Below are 13,369 nucleotides of genomic sequence, written 5' to 3' on the forward strand. Positions count from 1 at the left end.
GTGCAGTCCAAGGGACTCTCAAGAGTCTTCTCCAACACCACAGTTCAAAAGCATCAATTCTTCGGCACTCAGCTTTCTTCACAGTCCAACTCTGACATCCATACATGACCACAGGAAAAACAATAGCCTTGACTAGACGAACCTTTGTTAGCAAAGTAATGTCTCTGCTTTTGAATATGCTATCTAGATTAGTCATAACTTTCCTTCTAAGGAGTAAGCGTCTTTTAATTTCATGGCTGCAGTCACCATCTGTAGTGATTTTGGAGCCCAGAAAAATAAAGTCTGACACTGTTTCCACTGTTTCCCCATCTATTTCCCATGAAGTGATGGGACCAGATGCCATGATCTTTGTTTTCTGAATGTTGAGCTTTAAGCCAACTTTTTCACTCTCCACTTTCACTTTCATCAAGAGGCTTTTGAGTTCCTCTTCACTTTCTGCCATAAGGGTGATGTCATCTGCATATCTGAGGTTATTGATATTTCTCCCGGCAATCTTGATTCCAGCTTGTGTTTCTTCCAGTCCAGAGTTTCTCATGATGTACTCTGCATAGAAGTTAAATAAGCAGGGTGACAATATACAGCCTTGACGTACTCCTTTTCCTATTTGGAACCAGTCTGTTGTTCCATGTCCAGTTCTAACTGTTGCTTTCTGACCTGCATACAAATTTATCAAGAGGCAGATCAGGTGGTCTGGTATTCCCATCTCTTTCAGAATTTTCCACAGTTTATTGTGATCCCCACAGTCAAAATGCACATAGCCATTGCTTTTTTTCCTGCAATGAATTGTTGGAGGAAGAGCGAACTTATTTTTTAAAGCAAGATTTCCAGACGTTATTTAAGTAGCTGCCTAGAGATAGATATTTTGGGTGATCAAGCTTTCAGGATCACCTAACTGAGGTTTCTTTCTGTATTTCAGAGATTTAGCTTAGGGAATCCTGAGGTGTATCTGTGAACTGGTACTGTGTAGGAGTAATTTCTATATGTTCATTTTCAAAGATACTAAAACCATCCCCATTTTGTCATCTAAAAACTACTAATAAGCATGATTTTTACTTCATTCTGGGCTGATATGTTTAATAACACAATATATTTGTTGTTGTTTAGTCGCTAAGTCATGTCTGACTCTTTTTCTACCCCAGGGGATCTTCCCAACCCAGGGATTGAACCCACGTCTCCTGCATTGCTGGCATATTCTTTACCCCTGAGCCACCAGGCGAGTCCTTACATTCTCTCAAATTCACCTTTATCCACCATTCTTTCAACTAGCTGTTCACTCCCATTGTTCAGTTATCTTGTGATTCATACAGTGCTTCTTGAACTAGCAGCATCAACATCACTTGGAAATGGAATCTACAATAAACACAGTTCAAGTCAATGGGGAAAAGAAAAATAAACTAGAAAAAATTAAGTACTGCATCTACATGTGAAAGACCAAACTATACCAAGAGGTGGGGAACAACCTTTTTGACAACATTTCAAAAGCGTAAATTGTAAGTAAAAAACTTCATGAAATTGATTACATGAAAATAAAGGCTTGAGGATTTACAAAGGACATGTTAAATTAATTAAACTGTACCCATACCTGCCCCTGAGAATTAATGGATGCTTGCCTTGATTTATCTCTTTACTTATTTCAAAGCACCTGGTATTTGTCAAAGACGTTTTACAGCTGTGCTTCAAGAAATGTGCAATGGTCAACCAAACTGGACTGGCTCTGACATAACCACAGGAATCTTTGGGAGTAGATGAAACCTGGCAGTGTGCAAAAGTTACTTTTTGCTTCATTACTATGTTAAAATCTCCACCCAGGCAGGAGACTTGTGCTTTGCTAGGCATGATTCATGCAGTACGCAAAGAAGCATGGAAGACTGTGCGTGCCCCAGCTGCCACTGAAAATCTCCCCCCATTTCCTAGAGCCTTGATGATGTCCCTACCTCCTAACCCCTTTCCCCCTCCCCCAGGGGAGACGGTGTATTTAGAGAATGAACTCTCTCTTCTCCATCTCTTGATCAATGAATGAAGTGTATGCTTTGCTATACTGAACCCCATGTTTGATTGGTATTGGCAACTCCAGGCCAAGGACCCATTGAGGAGGTCACTAACCCATTGGGGATCTGTAACAATAAGGAGACTATTAGACTCATGTGGTTCTGATGCCATGATAACCTATGTAGGCAAGCCATAATTTAAGTCTATTAATGCCTCAGAGTTACAAACTTAAAATGATAAAGGCAGAGTACATCATGAGAAACACTGGGCTGGAGGAAGCACAAGCTGGAATCAAGATTGCCGGGAGAAATATCAATAACCTCAGATATGCAGATGACACCACCCTTATGGCAGAAAGTGAAGAGGAACTAAAAAAAAGCCTCTTGATGAAAGTAGAAGAGGAGAGTGAAAAAGTTGGCTTAAAGCTCAGCATTCAGAAAACTAAGATCCTGGCATCTGGTCCCATCACTTCATGGGAAATAGATGGGGAAACAGTGGAAACAGTGGCTGACTTTATTTTTCTGGGCTCCCAAATCACTGCAGATGGTGATTGCAGCCATGAAATTAAAAGACACTTACTCCTTGGAAGGAAAGTTATGAGCAACCTAGACAGCATATTGAAAAGCAGAGACATTACTTTGCCAACAAAGGTTCGTCTAGTCAAGCCTATGGTTTTTCCAGTGGTCATGTATGGATGTGAGAGTTGGACTATAAAGAAAGCTGAGTGCTGAATAATTGATGCTTTTGAACTGTGGTGTTGGAGAAGACTCTTGAGAGTCCCTTAGACTGCAAGGAGATCCAACCAGTCCACCCTAAAGGAGATCAGTCCTGGGTGTTCATTGGAAGGACCGATGCTGAAGCTGAAACTCCAATACTTTGGCCACCTGATGTGAAGAGCTGACTCATTTGAAAAGACCCCGATGCTGGGAAAGATTGAAGGCAGGAGGAGAAGGGTGCAACAGAGGATGAAATGGTTGGATGGCATCACTGACACAATGGACATGGGTTTGGGTAAACTCCAGGAATTGGTGATGGACTGGTGTGCTGCAGTTCATGGGGTTGCAAAGAGTTGGACACGACTGGGCAACTGAACTGAACTGAATGGAAAGGCAACTGATCACAAGCAGTTAACTAGGCTTTATACCACAGATAGGCCATAACTAATATCCTTACTTTTCTTTCACCTTTTTTCTGTTAAAGCATCTCCCCAAGCTAATGCCGGTAAAGCTTCCTAACCACTTCTCATTTGGTGTTACTGATTGGAATCAATTTTTGCTCAAATAAACTCTTAAAATTTTTAATACATCTCAGTGTCTTTTAACAGACACTGTAGACCAAGTTAACAAGTAGATGACAAATTGGTAAAAGATATCTGAAACAATTAAGTCCAACAAGGGAGTAATGTCAAGAATACTTAAGGAACTTACATAAAATATCAACAAGAAAATAACAACCTCAATAGGAAAATGAAGAAGAGATATTAAAACTGTGTCTCAGATTGGGACTTGAACTCAGTCTTTTAACTGAGATCACACCTGATGTCAGGACTTAACGAAGCTCAGTTTCTTAATGTCTCATCACAGCTTGGTGAAAGACAAAGTGATAGATAAGAAGTAGATTTATTTAGAGAGAATCCACTCCATAAACAGAGTGTGGGTCATCTCAGAAGGTGAGAGTGGCCTTAGGGTATATGGGGTTGTCAGTTTTCATAAGGGTGGGTAATTTCACAGGCTGTGAGTAGGAGTAGTATTCCAGCTATTTTGGGGAAGGGGTGGGGATTTCCAGAAATTGGGTCACCGCCCACTTTTTGACCTTTATGACCAGCCTTGGAACTGTCGTGGTGCTTATGGGTGTATCATTTAGCTTGCTTGTGTTAAAGTGAGTGTATGAAAGTGAAAGTGTTAGTCGTTCAGTCACGTCTGACCCTTGGCAACCCCATGAATGTAGCCCACCAGGCTCCTCTGTCCATGGAATTCTCTAGGCAAGAATACTGGAATGGATAGCCATTCCCTTCTCCAGAGGATCTTCCTGATACAGGGATCGAACCTGGTCTCCTGCCTGGCAGGCTACAGTCCATGGGGTCACAGGAGTCGGACATGACAGCGACTAAACCTGCAGAAGAATGGAAAGGGGAGCAGAAGCACTAATGTTGTTTCGGGACTTCCCTGGGTGGCTTAGACAGTAAAGAATCTGCCTGCAATGCAGGAGACCTGTGTTCAATCCCTGGGTCAGGAAGATTCTCTGGAGAAGGGAATGGCAACCCACTCCAGTATTCTTGCCTGGAGAATCCCATGGACAGAGGAGCTTGGTGGGCCACACTCTATAGGGCTGCAAAGAGTTGGACATGACTGAGTGACTAACACACACTTGTCTACTATCTTGGAGCTCTTTGGTTCAAACCAGTTTATTTTGTGTCCTCGGGCTATGTTATTCTTTTAAAGGCTGTGCCCTGCCCCCTTCCTTCCTGTTTCAATATGAACAGACAATATATAGAAGCACAAATAGTCAAACAGTTTTTTGTTTTTCTGCTTATTTAACACAGGAGAATATGTAGAATATATAGCAGCAAAAAACCAAGGTCAACACTCACGAACTGTTCCAAGAGTACTAATCATAAAAATGTAAAATAAAATAACAATGAGGTATCACTTTACAGCCATTAGACTGAAGTTAAACAACTAGATAATGCCAAGTACTGGTAAGTATGCAGGAATCCTTGAGAATGGAGACTGGTCCTGCCATTTTGGAAGGCAGTTAGGCAGTACCCAGTTAATTTAAGAATGGGTGCATACCTGTTGCTGCTGCTGCTAAGTCGCTTCAGTCATGGCCGATTCTGTGCGACCCCATAGACGGCAGCCCACCAGGCTCCCCCATCCCTGGGATTCTCCAGGCAAGAACACTGGAGTGGGCTTGCCATTTCCTTCTCCAATGCATGAAAGTGAAAAGTGAAGTCGCTCAGTCATGTCCGACTCTTCGAGACCCCCGTGGACTGCAGCCTACTAGGCTCCTCCACCCGTGGGATTTTCCAGGCAAGAGTACTGGAGTGGGTTGCCATTGCCTTCTCCTGGGTGCATACCTATGACACAGCAATTCTATTCCTGGATCTGTATTCCAAGTCCATATTGGAACATGTTATGGTGATCATTGTCATAGCATATTTATGTAGCAAGGAATTGAAGGAAATCTGGGCATTCATACTGGGGAGGTAGATAGGTATATGTGGAGTTCAGGGCCCAAACTAGAAGAAACTAGCAACATACACACAGAGTAAAATGGATGCATTTTTAAAATGCATGGGTAGTGGGAAAAAGTCAGAACGAGAACAGATACACAGCCCAATACTATTTGCATAAATTTAAAGAAGGTGTTTGGGGGCAGGAGGAGAAGGGGACAACAGAGGATGAGATGGCTGGATAGCATCACTGACTCGATGGACATGAGTTTCAGTGAACTCTGGGAGTTGGTGATGGACAGGGAGGCCTGGCGTGCTGCGATTCATGGGGTCGCAAAGAGTCGGACACGACTGAGCGCCTGAACTGAACAAAAACAAAAATACATGTTTGAACACAATGTGTGAAACAATTTGCTTATTTAAACAGAATGGTTGCTTATAAGCAGAGGTTAAGTTGGGGCAGAGAATAGAGATACATGCAAATAAAGTGCCCATGCAGGGACCAATAATGATAATGCTCGTGCAGCGAGGAGGACAGTTAAGTCAAACATTTGTACTTGAGGTCCAAGGACAACTATGCTGACTGCAGCCTACTCTATGAAGTTTAGAAAGCACTGTTTTATGGGGTAAAAGTGGAATTTAATCATTTTAATATCCTCTTTCGCTACACTTTTGGTGGTATGTAAAGTTTTATTTTAGGGGTTAGGCCACTTCCTTGCTTTAAGCGAAAACAGTCATTTTGTCATGATCAGACACTGTGACTTTCTAGATGTGTGGTCATCCTGTCATATGCATTTTGGCCTCCCAATAGTAGTTAGCACATGAGACACGGCATAAATGCTTTTTACTCAAATTATCCCCCCCAAACTATTTTTCCCTGCCAGGAATCTAGAAGTCCTTTTTCTCATAGTAAGATCTCCCTTAAACAAGCAGAGAAACAAACAAAAACAAAAGAAAGAAAATGTTGTCTGGACTGATTTTCTCTTCTAGTACTGTCCAATAACTCATATTGGCACCAATAATTCTTAATAGAGAACCCAGGTTTTTTAGAATGTGCTTACTTAGAATGAATTATCAGTTGAAATGATGACATAAATCTTCAGCTACATTACCTTCTTACATATAGAACTACATACCTTCCTTACATATAGAACTGTTGAGTTTGTCAACCGTCATTTAATCTTCACAGTAGTTGTGAAACCAAGCAGGGACCCTATGGAGCCCTCCTGGGTACAAAAGTCTTTCTAGGTTCCCCATTTCTTGTTTATAGGAAAAATGCTTCAGCCTCTTAGACCTTGAGTTCCCGAGGTACAGAGTCAAACAGTTGGTGATTAGAACAACAGGACTCCTAGTTTCTCCTAAAGAGATATACATAACAACCTAATACAGATCTGCTTTCTGCTACAAGAACTAAGGCCCCCACCCAGGTGGAGGATGGTAACTTCAGGCTGAACACAAGCACATGGACCTAAGGCTGGTGGAACCAGAAGGCTGATGATTAAGATTTCTGGAGCACTACCTCACCACCAACCAGTCAGAACAAAGTCATGTCACACACCCTGTGGCTATCCCCACAAATTTGCCTGAAACCCTCGGGGGAGTTCGGGTCTTTTCCACAGGAGCCGCCCATTCTCTTTGGCCCTTGCAATAAACCTTTCTCTGCTCAAAATTCTAGCATTTCAGTTTGTTTGGCCTCGTTGTGCATCCAGCGTGTGAACCTGGGTTTGAAAACAGTTGAATGTGTTATCTACATCTCAGTTGGTCTAAATGAAAGATGAATATCATTTTAAAATTAATCATTATTATTATGTATTTAATTGTGCTACTGAACTTTTGTGTCTAGGAAATGAACAAAGAAGAAATGAGAAATAGCCAAGGGTTTAGGAAATTAAGAGAACTGTGATAAGCTGTAGATGCAGATTATAGACTGAAAAGCTGAAGCAGCCTTTCTGCAACCGAGGAAAGATTTTTCTTGCCCATTGTCCTTCGGTGCTTCCATGAAGACAGGGTTCTTGCAGTGACCACACTGACTTTCTCAGAGTAAGCTAGTATTGGCAGGTCTTGTCCCACCCACACTTCCTTTAAGCTGTTGCATTCAAGACATAAACAAGACTTTGTTTTCCTCCCTGAGCACTGTGTGTCTTAAACTCTTTCAACAAGCACTTCTTTCTGAAGAATGTTCTCCTGACCTTGAATACCAAGGATATTCCTTTTCAAAGTGAAATATATAGCCATTTATATTCAGCTACTCAATTCTCCTCTTGTTTCAGAAAAGTACAGCTAACCTACACGTGTGGGTTATTTTTTTTCTGCTTTTTAATTTATGAATAAGTAAGATTTCAGATCAACTGTTGATTTTTACTTTGACATCATGCTTTACTTTTCTTACCCAGCTTAAATGCCTTTAGATTTATGGTGACCTTAGTTAAAGAAAAAGTAGGATTATAAAATATTGTAATTCAATGTTTCCCATTCTACCCCAGGAAAAATCTTAATAATTCACTTCCCCCAAGAAAAACACAGCAGTTTGAGAAACCTGTAATTGGAGATTAAATTCAGTAGGTAGCACATGGAGACAATATGAAAGATTGGATTCAACCAACCATGTCTGTAAAGATGGGGGACACTTGGAGGTTCTATCTGTGGGGCTTCCCTGGTGGATCAGGTGGTAAAGAATCTGCCTGCAGTGCAGGAGACCCAGGTTCAGTCCCTGGGTCAGGAAGATCCCCTGGTGAAAGAAATGGATGGCAACCCACTCCAGTGTTCTCACCTGGAAAATTCTGTGGACAAAAAAAAAAAAAAAATTCTGTGGACAGAATTTTGTATCAAGTTCTCACTTCCCAGTTACAATTTTAACCAGCAGTACTTACTTTTAAGGCCCTGGCACTCTTTGCTGTTGCTGTAATTGCTAAATTAGTAGGCAGCAGGAGTTGCAATAGTTCCTGTAATGGATTTTTTTATAATACAGTGGATATATTACTGTATGGTGCTATGGGAATACGAGCTACAGATGGTACTAAGCAGGCATCTGTGGCTAGGATGACCAGCCTGGTGGTATAACAAGCAACAACTAAGGGAATACTTTCTAAAATCTCTCCCATGATAAAGGCATTAGCCATTTTTCAAGCCTAACTAACCCCAGGTGTGGAGACTATTGAGTAAGGGTGGGTAGTTGAGGTTGGTAGAGAAGCAGTGACACCATATGCTGAGAGAGAGGAATTACAAGGCTTGAATTCTCAAGCCTCGCTATTAATAATAGGTTCAGTGGAAACTTTGTATAATATTTACATTTCTGCTCCTGGAAAAAAAAATGCTTTCCAATTGCCACAATAAATATGTGCCGTACATAAATTCTCAATAGCTTTTTAGGAACTCTGAAGGGTCTGAGATTTACTGTCTGCCACAGTTTCATGAATGCTGGTAGAAACCGGCAAACTGTTGAGTCAGAGATGAAGGATCATTTATTACTTACAGCAGAAATGGCAAGTACCAGCATTTTTGCAACACTCCCCTGAGCCCCGATTCCCACAGAAGGCCAGGTGACATCACAGGTGTTACAACACAGGAAAGGAAGCTTAGGAAATTCAAATCTTTGATAATGGACAGTGAGAAAGATTGCCGTTTGCTCAAAGGGAGACAGGATCTCTGATTTCTAACGCAGCAAGCAAACCTGCCCCTTGCTCCAGCGACAGAAGCTACCTCTATTGTCCAAGGTTACTTCCTACACAAACAAAGGAAAAGGCAGACAGCTACCTCCTTGCAAGACAAGTAGAAGCAAGAGACCCATGGAGAACTGTCTCCCAAATCTGCGTGTGCATGGTATAATTTTGATTTTAATGAAGCTGTTATTAAGGAGCACCCCTCTCCAACCTAATTTCATAAAGATTGCTCATTAGTCATTTTTTGCTGTGCAAGATTGTTACCACAAACCTAGTTGTAACACACATGTATTTTTTTTAAGGTAATTGAATTCTTAAACATTTTTTTAAATTTATTTTTTAATTGAAGGATAATTACTTTCCACAATTGTGTTGGTTTATGCCATCTCACAGTTTCTGCACTTAGGCACCTGGGAATGGCTTAAATGGATCCTCTGATTGCTATGCTATGCTAAGTCACTTCAGTCGTGTCCGACTCTGTGTGACCCCATTAGACGGCAGCCACCAGGCTCCCCCGCCCCTGGGATTCTCCAGGCAAGAACACTGGAGTGGGTTGCCATTTCCTTCTCCAATGCATGAAAGTGAAAAGTGAAAGTGAAGTCGCTCAGTCGTGTCTGACTCTTAGCGACCCCATGGACTGCAGCCTACCAGGCTCCTCCATCCATGGGATTTTCCAGGCAAAAGTACCGGAGTGGGGTGCCATTGCGGGTCTCACAAAATGCAATGAGAATTTTGGCTAAAACTGTGGTCTAATCTGAGAGTCTACTGAAGAAAAAACATGCTTTTGATCTCACTCAGGTTGTTGGCAGAATTCAGTTTCTTGCAGTTGTAGGACTGAAGAATTTGATTTCTTACTTGCTGTGGTCAGAGGCCACCCTCATTTCTGAGAAGCTACCTGTAGTTCCTTGCCATTTGGGGTTTTCAAATACGGCCACCTGCTTCCCCAAAGCCAGCAAGGGAGAGGTTGAGCAACTCCAGCAAAATGACCACTATGGTGTATGTAGAACAATCATGTTTAATATATAATATATTAATATAATATATAAACCATTATATTTGACATATTCTATTGGTTAGTGTCTTCCAATATGTTTATCAAGGGGGCTGGCTGTTGGCTACTTAAGATAATTTATCTGAGAGATGAAAAGTCTTTCTGAGGAGGGGACATCATTCTAGCTGAGACCACAGATGATGAGGACTCAATAGGGATAAGATAGGGGTGAGGAGTATTTGGGAAAAAGGAACAGAAGGTGGGAAATGTAGCTATCCCCAGAGATAGAAAAATATAATCAGTGGCCATTATAAGACCATATTTTCATGTTTTTTTAATCTATTTTTTCCCCAGCATACAGTGAGTTGTACCAATATCTTAGATCTTCAATACCTATTTGATAGTAGACAGTGTTGTTGTTATTCGGTCACTAAGTCATGTCCGATTCTTTGTGATCCCCTGGACTGCAACATGCCAGGCCTCCCTGTTCCTCACTATCTCCTGGAGATCGCCCAAGTTCATGTCCATTGAATTGGTGATGCCATCCAATCATCTCATCCTCTGCTGCCCTCTTCTCCTTTTGCCTTCAATCTTTCCCAGCATCAGGTGGCCAAAGTATTGGAGCTTCAGCTTCAGAATCAGTCCTTCCAATGAGTATTCAGGGTTGATTTCCCTTAGGATAGCCTGGTTTGAACTTGCAGGTCAAAGGGACTCTCAAAAGAATCTTTTCCAGCACCACAATTCAAAAGAATCAATTCTTCAGTGTTCAGCCTTCTTTATGGTCCAGTAAATTTATATAATAAATGAATAGATTTATTCATTTAGGAAACATTTGACTAAGCTTTCATGTACTAGGTACTAGGTGCCAAAGAATGCTCAAACTACCGCACAGTTGCACTCATCTCACACACTAGTAAAGTAATGCTTAAAATTCTCCAAGCCAGGCTTCAGCAATACGTGAACCGTGAACTTCCAGATATTCAAGCTGGTTTTAGAAAAGGCAGAGGAACCAGAGATCAAATTGCCAACATCTGATGGATCATCGAAAAAGCAACAGAGTTCCAGAAAAACAACTATTTCTGCTTTATTGACTATGCCAAAGCCTTTGACTGTGTGGATCACAATAAACTGTGGAAAATTCTTCAAGAGATGGGAATACCAGACCACCTGACCTGCCTCTTGAGAAACCCGTATGTAGGTCAGGAAGCAACAGTTAGAACTGGACATGGAACAACAGACTGGTTCCAAATAGGAAAAGGAAGACGTCAAGGCTGTATATTGTCACCCTGCTTATTTAACTTATATGCAGAGTACCTCATGAGAAACGCTGGGGTGGATGAAGCACAAGCTGGAATCAAGATTGCCGGGAGAAATATCAATAACCTCAGATATGCAGATGATACCACCCTTATGGCAGAAAGTGAAGAAGAACTAAAGAGCCTCTTGATGAAAGTGAAAGAGGAGAGTGGTGGAAAAGTTGACTTATTGCTCAACGTTCAGAAAACTAAGATCATGCATCCGGTCCCATCACTTCATGGCAAATAGATAGTGGAAACAGTGTCAGACTTTATTTTTCTGGGTTCCAAAATCACTGCAGATGGTGATTGCAGCCATGAAATTAGAAGACACTTACTCCTTGGAGGGAAAGTTATGAGCAACCTAGATAGCATATTGAAAAGCAGAGACATTACTTTGTCAACAAAGGTCCATCTAGTCAAGCCTAGGGTTTTCCAGTGGTCATGTATGGATGTGAGAGTTGGACTATAAAGAAAGCTGAGTGCCGAAGAATTGATGCTTTTGAACTGTGGTGTTGGAGAAGACTCTTGAGAGTCCCTTGGACTGCAAGGAGATCCAACCAGTCCATTCTAAAGGAGATCAGCCCTGGGTGTTCTTTGGAAGGACTGATGTTGAAGCTGAAACTCCAATACTTTGGCCACCTGATGTGAAGAACTAACTCATTTGAAAAGACCCTGATGCTTGGAAAGATTGAGGGCAGGAGGAGAAGGGGACGACAGAGGATGAGATGGTTGGATGGCATCACCGACTCAATGGACATTGGGTGGACTCTGGGAATTGGTGATGGACAGGGAGGCCTGGCATGCTGATTCACGGGGTCGCAAAGAGTTGGACACGACTGAAGACTTAACTGAACTAGGTGCTTCAGAGATACAAAATGACCATGTGAAGGCCTGTGCCCTCAATGAGCTCATAGTTGTGGGGAGCAAAGTAACAATTACTAATACAAAGTGGTCAATGCCTCCGGTGCTACATAACAGCACTAGAATAAAGAAGTCTGGGTCTACTTGTAGAACTTGGGAGGCTACATAAAGGTGGCAAAATTAGCACTAAGTCTTGAAGGATACCTAAATTAGTTGAGGGGCATAAATAGGAAAAGGCATTGTAGGCAAAGCAATCAGTTTGAGCAAAGACTTGGAACTGGCAAAATACATGGCTGACTGGCAAAAAACCCAAAAAGTTCAGGAGTAGAGTAAAATAAAACCAAGAATATGTGTGAAAAGAAGAATAGAAGGCAGGAGGCTTGTTGAAATGGATTACATGAAAAAGACAAAGAAGCTAACTCTAACGTGTGTCACTAGCCAAATGGGATAATTCGAACATCACAAAGTATAATGATCGTAACAGACTAAAAGAATCTGATATGTAAAATGCACTCATTCATAGTGATACTAAGCAAACAAAATCTTTTTGGTTAACACTGGTGGTTGTTAGGGCACCACCAATTTCTCTTAAATTTGATAACTAAAGTGAAAAAATCCGTATCAGTTTGAAATGCAGAATCTGCCTGCAATGCAGGAGACCTAGGTTCCATTTCTGGGTGGAGAAGATCCCCTCAAGAAGGGAATGGCAACCCACTCCAGTATTCCTGCCTGGAAAATCCTATTGAGAGATGAGCCTGGAGGGCCACAGGCCATGGGATCGCAGAGTTGAACACGACTGAGCGGCTAACACATACACACAGAAAGGGATAGCAGAATGCGCATGAACATTTAATTACCCAGCGCACCACAAACGTTGATATCCAGGACCAGAACTCATAGTGTGACAAAGGCTGGCGTTCAGGAGCTTAGATTCTTCAGTTCGAACAAGCCCTGCGGAAAGGGGATGTCCGAAATGAAAGCCCCCAACTATTCTAGAAGGCTCTAAGATTTCCCAGGGATTTCCCAAAGAGGCTACGGAGTGTGACTGGCTGCAAGGATTTCTGCAGCAACCTTTTCCCCAATCTGCGGCCCCCTGGCTTTGACCGTGGGTGGACCGCTAAATGCTTGACTTTATCACCGGAGTGCAGCTGGGAAGTGAGGGAGTCCCTCTCCCACCCCGCCCTTCTCTCCCCCTCCTCGCCTTTCTCTCCAACGAGCCCTCCGTCCTTCTCTACCCTCGCCCCGCCCTTCTCTCCTTGCCCTCCCCTCCCTAGGCCAGCCCCTCTTTTCCTCCTTTCTTCCCTCCTCTACCCCTACCTCTCATGCTCCACCCTTCTGCGCACTTCCCCATCCTTCCGCTTCTGCTCCTCGCCCCGCCCCTTCCTTCGTCACTCGACCC

The 13,369-nt window shown here is 42.3% G+C and overlaps 1 long non-coding RNA gene across 1 annotated transcript; it reads right to left on the reverse strand.

Moving 5' to 3' along the window:
* Nucleotides 1-12,602: 12,602 nt before the first annotated feature.
* On the reverse strand, nucleotides 12,603-13,368 carry LOC132345639 (uncharacterized). Its single transcript, XR_009495048.1, has 2 exons — nucleotides 13,288-13,368; nucleotides 12,603-12,921 (listed from the first exon to the last, which is right to left on the reverse strand). It is a non-coding gene; the product is annotated as an uncharacterized lncRNA (long non-coding RNA).
* Between the last annotated feature and the right edge of the window lies 1 nt (nucleotide 13,369).

The sequence above is a fragment of the Bos taurus genome, chromosome 1 (assembly GCF_002263795.3).
Source record: "Bos taurus isolate L1 Dominette 01449 registration number 42190680 breed Hereford chromosome 1, ARS-UCD2.0, whole genome shotgun sequence".
Classification (NCBI taxonomy): Eukaryota; Metazoa; Chordata; class Mammalia; order Artiodactyla; family Bovidae; genus Bos; species Bos taurus.